Genomic DNA, 8,528 nt, shown 5'->3' with positions numbered 1-8,528 from the left:
CTTTATACTTCAACATTTGATTTTTGGAGAGGCACATTCAGTCCATAGTACTCTGCAATCTGACACTAGAAAGTGAACAATTTCTGGGAAAAAAATTGTAAAAACATTATTCAAGGGCACAGTATTAACCTTTGGCTTTCCCGACTGATTGAGTCCACTCATGACCCTTAGGTTTCAATAAAGTTTCCAGGATATTTGAATTAATAATTTATCAGTCAGTGGTTTTTGTTAATGCAGTTCCCATCACTTTATTACATTTTCCACAAATTAGTGGGCTCTTTTCACATTGTGTAAATGGACGCAACTAAATATGATACATAAGGAAGCTGTAAAATTCTGTAACCAATATTTTCTGTAATGGGATCTGTGGCATGTTAGTTTCCAGCAAAAAGAAGCTTTCGCAGAGGAAAAATAAAATGGCCAGTGCAAAAATATCTATGATTTCTTTTGGTGCATATAGGTGCAAAAGGGATAAGGAGATGATGGAAGAGATGATGGAAGAGCCACCATCTTCCCAATGTAAGACTTCAATGTAAGACTTCAAAATGTATCATTTCCACTAGACCACAGACTGAGAAGATGAGTGTTTGATGACACCACATTGATTGACCATCTGGGCTGCATTTGGCCCAAGTCCTCACCTCAGTTCCAGTAATTCTGAGACACAGAATATGACCAAGACCTCCCCATGGATGCTGGCAGACTGGAAGTGTTCTCAAGGCCCAGTGAGATTCGAAGATGGCAATTAGAGCTGGTGAGTGATGAGTTGAATCCAGGACCCAAGTCTGGCAAAGCAGCAGGCTTTGGGTAAAACTTCAATTCTTCTTCCTGGTATTTTGAATAGGGTTTGGAAAATAATTTGAGACAACTGAACTTGTTCACATAATTTTATGTTGACATCTAATTGTTTTCATCATAAATTTGCCATTTTGGGAGTATTATAAATACTGAATACTAAATTTTAATATGAAAATATTTTTCAATTGTCACATTACTCTTTTGAGCAAACCCAAGGGCATCTAAATGCTATAGCAATTTACAGTTCATGATCTCACAGTTCATGAGATGAAGCCCCGTGTTGGGCTTTGTGCTGTGTGTGGAGCCTGTTTAGGATTCTCTCTCTCCCTCTTCCTCTGCCCCTCCCTTGCTCACTCACTCTTCCCCTCTTAAAATAAATAAAGAAGCCTTAAAAAATGTCATAGCAATTTAATAATCACATCATTCACTTAAAAATACAGATCACCTTTTCCCCCCAGTTTTTTTTTTAATGTTTATTTAATTTTGAGAGAGAGGGACAGAGCAAGAGTGGAGGAGGGGTAGAGAGAGACAGAGACAGAAACTGAAGCGGGCTCCAAATTCTGAGCTGTCAGCACAGAGCCAGACACAGGGCTCGAACACAAAACCTATGAGATCATGACCTGAGCCGAAGTCAGATGTTCAACTGACTGAACCACCCAGGCACCCCTAAAAACACAGATCATCTTTACAGCTGGACAGTTCATATAGTTTGTAGTTTCCCCTCAAATTTCTATTTCTTTTCTACTTCTTTCTTAGTAGTATCCTCATGTAATTTTTTATGTTTGAAAATATTTTTATTACTCACCTTTCATGATGCTTTGCAATAAAAAAATATATAAATTTAATTTAACTTTCTGCAACCATAAAATTAAAAGTGATAAATATTTCTTTTGTTTTGAGTTGATATTTTAATTACTCTTAGTCCATAATTGATTTTTTTTAAATGTTTTATTTATTTCTAGGAGAGAGAGAGAGAGACAGCGTGAACAGGGGAGGGTCAGAGAGAGAGGGAGTCGCAGACTGAAACAGGCCCCAGGCTCCGAGCTGGCAGTCAGCACAGAGCCCGACGCGGGGCTCGAACCCACGAACCGCGAGATCATGACCTAAGCAAAAGTCGGACGCTTAACCAACTAAGCCACCCAGGCGCCCCATAGTCCATAATTGATTAATGGAACAAAAATATATTACAAACTTTGATGAATGATTTTTATTGAAAATGTTGCCCAAAATTAGAAACAGCCTAGATCCTCATTGATAGAAGAATGGAAAAAACAACTGTGGTATATTTATACATGGAAACTTACTTAGCAATAGAAAGGGACAAACTACTTATACATGAAACAACATGGCTGCCATCTTGAAAGCCTTATTCCAACTAAAAGAATCTAGACATACAATAGCACAGATTATGTGATTCCCATTTATATGAAGTTCTAAAACAGGCAGTACTAATCTATGGTTGAAGAGCATCAGAACAGTGGTTGCCTCTGGAGTGGATTTGCGGCTGGGGCCAGCAAGGAAATGATGTCAGGGAACTTTCTGGGTGATTGGAATGCTCTATACCTTGATGGGATTTGAGTTGCACAGGTGTATGTATTTATTGAAACCCACAGAGTGGTTTCCTTAAGATCTGAGCATCTCATTGCATGCTTATTTTGCCTCAAAAGAAAAAGAAACAACGGGCAGCAAACACTGAATTCTATCTAACTAATGACACGTACACTGAAGTATTTCCAGTGCAAACACACTGAGGCCTGCAATTTATTTTGAAACACAGCTGGATTGACAGATGGATAGAGGAAACGACAGATGAGATGGATAGATATGTGATATAACCGACTTAGTAAAATGATTCTAGAATCTAGGCAGTGGGTATATGCACATTTACTGCAAAATTCTTTCAACTTTTCTATATGCTTGAACATAACAAAATATTGGAAATTTACTGACAATGCATCTCTTACTGAGATGGGTGAAAGATGTTCAACCATGTATTTCCCCTTCATGTATCCAGGGAATGTTGACTCTTGCTAGAATTAATGCTGGGTCTACATATACTTTATCCATATTTTCCTCTTCTTAAAATATAAGCACTATGAAAACATGTAAGTCGATGGGAAAAATGAAGGCAGGTGGAGAGAAGGCCTCCAATTCAGAGAGAAGAGGATCTCACCTGTGTTGGTGGTGTGGAAGAGGGTAGTGCAGAGGTAGGATCAAATGGACTTATTGTAGAAAGAATGATATAGAATCGACAACCAAGTACCTGTTTAGGGGGAAAAGACAAACCTGTCTATTTCAGAGCTTTCTTTTTTTTTAATTTTTAAAGTTTATTTATGGGGGGGGCGGAGAGAGAGAGAGAAAAGTCAGAGAGGGAGAGGGAGAGGGAGAGAGAGAATCCCAAGTAGGCTTTGCACTGTCAGCACAGAGCCCAACGCAGACTCATGAACTGTGAGATCATGACCTGACTCGAAATCAAGAGTTGAATGCCTAACCAACTGAGCCACCCAGTCGCCCCTGTATCAGAGCTTTCTAACCCCAGGGACAGTAAAGCTGAAGATCCCATCAATGAAAATAGGAAACGTGTTCCGGAGCAGAGAGAAGTCGTTTCTGAACATTTATCTTCAATCACCAAGGGGATACCCAGAGGGAGAGTCTGAGCAGAAGTTTAGAAGTGTGTGTATGAAGTTTAGAAGCAAGTTCAGGGGCAAAGAGGTTGATTTGTATGATGGGTATTTAGCTGATTCCATTGCTCTCGTGATCCAGCAAGTGCTCATGCTGTACCAGGAGCCATCGCTTTGGAATTATCACCTGTGGGCCTGGGAGTTAGGTACTTTGAGGGGGGCACTCACGAAATCAGATTAAATCATTAAAAATAGAGAAGGGCGGCTGGGTGGCTCAGTTGGTTAAGCATCCAACTTTGGCTCAGGTCATGATCTCACAGTCTGTGAGTTTGAGCCCCTCATTGGGCTCTGTGCTGACAGTGCATAGCCTGGAGCCTGCTTCGGATTCTGCCCCTCCCCAACTCAGACTCTCTCTCTCTTTCTCTCTCTCTCTCTCAAAAACAAATAAACTTAAAAAAAATGGAGAGATTCTAGAACTCCACCTACCTGAGGGATGGGTGACAAAGAGCAGACAGTGAAGAGGCAGGAGAATCAGGGGAATAAAGCCTTGCTGAAGCCAAGAGAAGGGGGAGTTCACAAAAGGAAGGTGTGAGCAGACAGTATGTTAAATACCGTAAAATGAGCAGTGAAATGGGGCCACTGTTATATTACTGACACAGCAGTTGTTCTCAGGGCAATTTGACCCTCACACCTGGGCGGATGATGCTACTGGTATGTAGTGGGTAGGAACCAGTGATGCTTGCTAAACACCCTGCAATGCGAGGGACAGCCCTTCCCATGATGCCCACCCTAAATGTCAATAGTGCGGAGAGTGAAAACGCTGCTGATACAGCAGCCACAGTTCCCGGATTTTCTGGCATAAATCCATTTTCAAACATTCATATCAGAGCATGTGTCTCAAATATGGGCTTAGAAGATGTGTTCCCAGTGTCAGGAAGCTTGAGGGGAATCATCCCTCAAATTTTAGCCAGAGGGGTGAAGTCTGCCTTCTACCTTATTTTGGAGCCTACTTTCTGTTGGCTGGTCTATTCTGTACTCTCATTTGCTAGACACTTAGTCTGATGCTCCTCAATGATTCTTAATCTTCCATTATCTCCAGGAACCATGCCTCATTCTGCTTTCTACCTTTGCACAAAAACTTATGTACCTACCTATCTACCTACACACACACACACACAAACACACACACACACAGAGGAGTGTGCCATTGTGTGCACGTTCCTTATTCTTCTTGACATATCTAACTTTTACTCATCCCTGCTCCTCCAGGCTCCACCCTCTACACTCAGGAGCCCTTGGTGTCCACATATTTTAAGGTTTGAAAATTATGTGCTGGCCCTGACTCCTTGATGGGAATTAGAGTTGACAGTTTTCTGGAAAACAAACAAAATTTGTTCCTTCTCACCTGGTCCTTTATATCTTCTCCCTGTAGAACCTTTCCAGCAAATTTCTAATTTGGTTAAAATATACTGGACTAAATTCTATATTCTTCAGAGTGCCATTTTTTTCTCTTTACTTACACACAATTTCACTTTCCTGTTTTGGCTATGAGACCAAAGGGTCAAATAGCAGTTTTAACTATGAAAGAATTAGGGGTGCCTGGGAGGCTCAGTTGATTAAGGATCTGACTCTTGATTTCGCTCAGGTCATACATGATCTCATGATTTGTGAGATCAAGCCTCTTGTCGGGCTCTGTGCTGACAGCATGGAGCCTGCTTGGGATTCTCTCTCAAAATAAATAAGTAAATAAACATTTAAAACAAAAAAAAAATGAAAGAATTACATTCAATAGCTCTCCCCTCTTAGCACACTCCACAGCACCTCTTCATTTCCCTCTTCCTCCACCGCCTGTTTGTATTGACTGGAAGAACGTCCCTTGTGTTTTGGCCCTAAAGCTTTGACTTCTTCCGGGGATTTATTCAGAGTTACTTTCATTCTGAATTTTCCAGGGAGTTAGAGGAAATAAGGCGCTGGTGGCAGTGGTCTTTTTTCCCCTAGCCAATATGTCACATGTACACGCCTTTAGTCTCCTCTGGCTTGAAAGCCAGGAAAACCAAAGGTCAAAACTGAACTTTTTACAATCAGTCTGATCAACTGTCAAAAAAGGACATGCATCTTCTCTTTCTTTCTTTCTAAAAATAAGTTATGGTTTATTGAAGTTATTCTCTTTCTTTGAAAATGCTCTAGAATATAAGACAACAATAAAAATTGATTTTCCAAACTGTTATTGAATACATCAATCTGTTACTTTTAAGTTCGCCTCCTACTCTCTTGTTAATACTTTAATGAGTTTATGTTAATCAGATCAGTAAGGACTAAATTTTTAATGATGGATATTTTATCGCTGGTCTCCTAGTAGTCAGCTTTAATTTTTAATCTACTGGTTTATTTATATAGACCTTGGCTGTTTTGATCATTTGTATATTTGGTCTGTGACTCATTTCTCTAAGGCTGGTAAAATTTCATGTAAAATGCTGAAGCACAAATAAGACAGTTATGTAAACAAATGATGGTCTGATAGCAGGCGCAATGGGCATCAGCCATGAAATATTGCATTCAAACATCAGAGAGCAAGAAGGAGAAAAAGTAGATTGAAAAAAAAAAGTGAGCAGAGGCTTAGGGACCTGTGGGACAGTAACTAAATATCTAACATCTGTGTCATTAGAGCCACCAACCTTTGACTAGTGAGAGACAGGACGCCCAGAGGAACCGGAGAGTAAATCCTACGCCTTCCAGAAGACGTGGTGAGATGCAGTAGTGTATACCCTCTGTCTGAACACATTTTGCAAGTCCAGGCTTTCAGCCCATGTTTTTCATGAAGCTGTAACTGCTCCACATGCACCCCTTTGTGACGACTCTCCCTCCATCCCGCCTCCTTCCTGCTTCCCTCCCACCGCCGCCCAGAGCACGCACACCCATCAACGTGATAGCACAGACGGTTGGATTCTATTTTCTAGCAAACCATATCTTTATATCCTCTGGAATCTCGTTTATGTTACTTCTCCTACTTATGTCTTTCAAGTTTTTAATTTTTTTCTCCCACAATTTCCATTCTTTTATGTATTTGCTCTGTCTTTTAAGCTTTTTTTCTATTTGCCTTTGGTACCATCAAGTTGGGTCTTAACAGTGACTATTTAATCTTTTAATAGTTTTTAAATATCTTTTAATAATAAACATTCCAGAAAGTTTGTTTGTGTGTGAATGTGTTGTGACTGAATCTTCTCATGTACTTTTTTCTTATTTTAATACAGCTTTCATCTGACTCCTTCAACAATGTTATTTCCCTAAGACCCATTACGAGTATACTGATGGTTGTTTCCGTGTGGCCACCGATTCCTTTAAGGTACTATATTACCTCCTTATTGCTGCTATAGCAAATTACCACATTACCATGTGGCTTGACAAGACACAGATGTATTCTCTTACAGTTCTGGAGGTCAGAGCTCCTAAAATCAAGATTTCAGCAGAACTTCTTTCCTTCTGGAGGCTCTAAGGAAGAATTAATCCATATTTTCTCCAGCTTTTAGAGCTGCTTATGCTCCTTGACTTGTGGCTTCGTCCTTCATCTTCAAAATACTGCACTCCGACCTCTGCCTTTGTGGTCATGTTGCCTTTTCTGGCTCTGGTCCCCTGCCTCCTCCTCCTNTATTCCATTGGTCTGTGTGTCTGGTTTTGTGCCAATACCATACTGTCTTGATGATTACAGCTTTGTAGTCCCTGCCTCCTTCTTATAAGGGTTTTTCTAATTATATTGGGCCCACTTGGATAGGCCAACATCATCTCCCTCTCAAGATCCGTAATCATGTCTGCAAAGTCCCTTTGCCACATAAGGTAATATATTCAGAGGCTCCAGGGATTGGGATGTGAATGTCTTTGGAGGGGTGTTATTCTGTCTACCACCTTACTTAAAGGGAAGCCACTCTATGAAAGATGAAAGCAAGATGGTACCTGCCTTTCGTACCTGCAGCGTGGCAGCTGACGTGTCATCTGTTCTCCATACAACACTGGGAGGAAGGCTACTTGACCCCTCATCTTTTCAGCTCCATGGGCTTATACGTTTTAGCCTTGCATAAGAACACATTTATCTCCCTCCTTCCTTCTCCAGCTTCTTGGAATTTAGGAAGGCCAGTGGCATAAGCGACCAGATTTACCCTTCCTCTTGGTGTTCTATGGTAGCTAATTTTATGTGCCAACGTGGCCAGGCCATGGTACCCACGTTTGGTTAAACATTGTCTAGAGGTTGATTAGAAGGTATTTTTCTTTTTCTTTTCTTTTTTTTACATAGAAGGTATTTTTCAAGTGAAATTGCATTTATTTTATTTTTTATTTAAAAAATTTTTTAATGTTTTATTTTTATTTCTGAGAGAGAGAGAGGCAACGTGAGCAGGGGAGGGTCAGAGAGAGGGAGACACAGAATCTGAAGCAGCCTCCAGGCTCTGAGCTAGCTGTCAGCACAGAGCCCGATGCGGGGCTCAAACCCACGAACCATGAGATCATGACCTGAGCCGAAGTCGGACGCTTAACTGACTGAGCCACCCAGGTGCCCCTTTAATTTTTTAAAGTTTTTATTTTAAGAGAGAGAAAGAGTACATGAGTTGGGGAAGGACAGAGAGAGACAGAGAGAGACAGAGTAAGAGTACATGAAGGAGAGGGAGGGAGAGAGAGAATTCCAAGCAGGCTCTGTGCTGTCAGCAATGAACCCGACATGGGGCTCGATCCCACAAACTGTGAGATCATGACCTGAGCCAAAATCAAGAGTCGGACACTTAACTTACTGAGCCACCCAAGCACCCCTGAAATTACATTCAAATCAGTAGACTTTGAGTGAAGTAAATTACCTTCAATAACTTGGGTGGGTCTCACCTAGTCCATTGAAGGCCTTAAGAGAAAAAAGAATGAAGTCCCTCAAGAAAGAGGAAATTCTGCCTCTAGACTGGCTTCAGACTCAAGGTGCAACATCAGCTCTTCCCTGGGTCTTCAGCCCACTAGCCTGCCCTGCAGATTTTGGACTTACCAGACCCACAACTGTGTGACCAATTCCTTAAAATCAATCAATCTCTCTGTACACACACACACACACACACACACACACACACACACACACACACT

At 41.0% G+C, this 8,528-nt stretch overlaps 1 protein-coding gene across 1 annotated transcript in view; it reads right to left on the bottom strand.

The window, feature by feature from the left end:
- Nucleotides 1–239: 239 nt before the first annotated feature.
- Nucleotides 240–8,528, bottom strand: part of LOC144223241 (uncharacterized) — a 31,087-nt gene continuing 22,798 nt past the window's right edge. Inside the window, exon 4 of the mRNA XM_077753962.1 lies at nucleotides 240–828. The gene's annotated coding sequence lies outside the window, so the exon portion shown is untranslated. The remainder of the gene's footprint in view (nucleotides 829–8,528) is intronic.

Source organism: Crocuta crocuta, unplaced genomic scaffold, assembly GCF_008692635.1.
Source record: "Crocuta crocuta isolate KB4526 unplaced genomic scaffold, BGI_CrCroc_1.0 scaffold31, whole genome shotgun sequence".
In the NCBI taxonomy this organism is placed as follows: domain Eukaryota; kingdom Metazoa; phylum Chordata; class Mammalia; order Carnivora; family Hyaenidae; genus Crocuta; species Crocuta crocuta.
The sequence above is the reverse complement of the archived record's forward strand: the minus strand, read 5'-3'. Positions and strand labels throughout refer to the sequence as shown.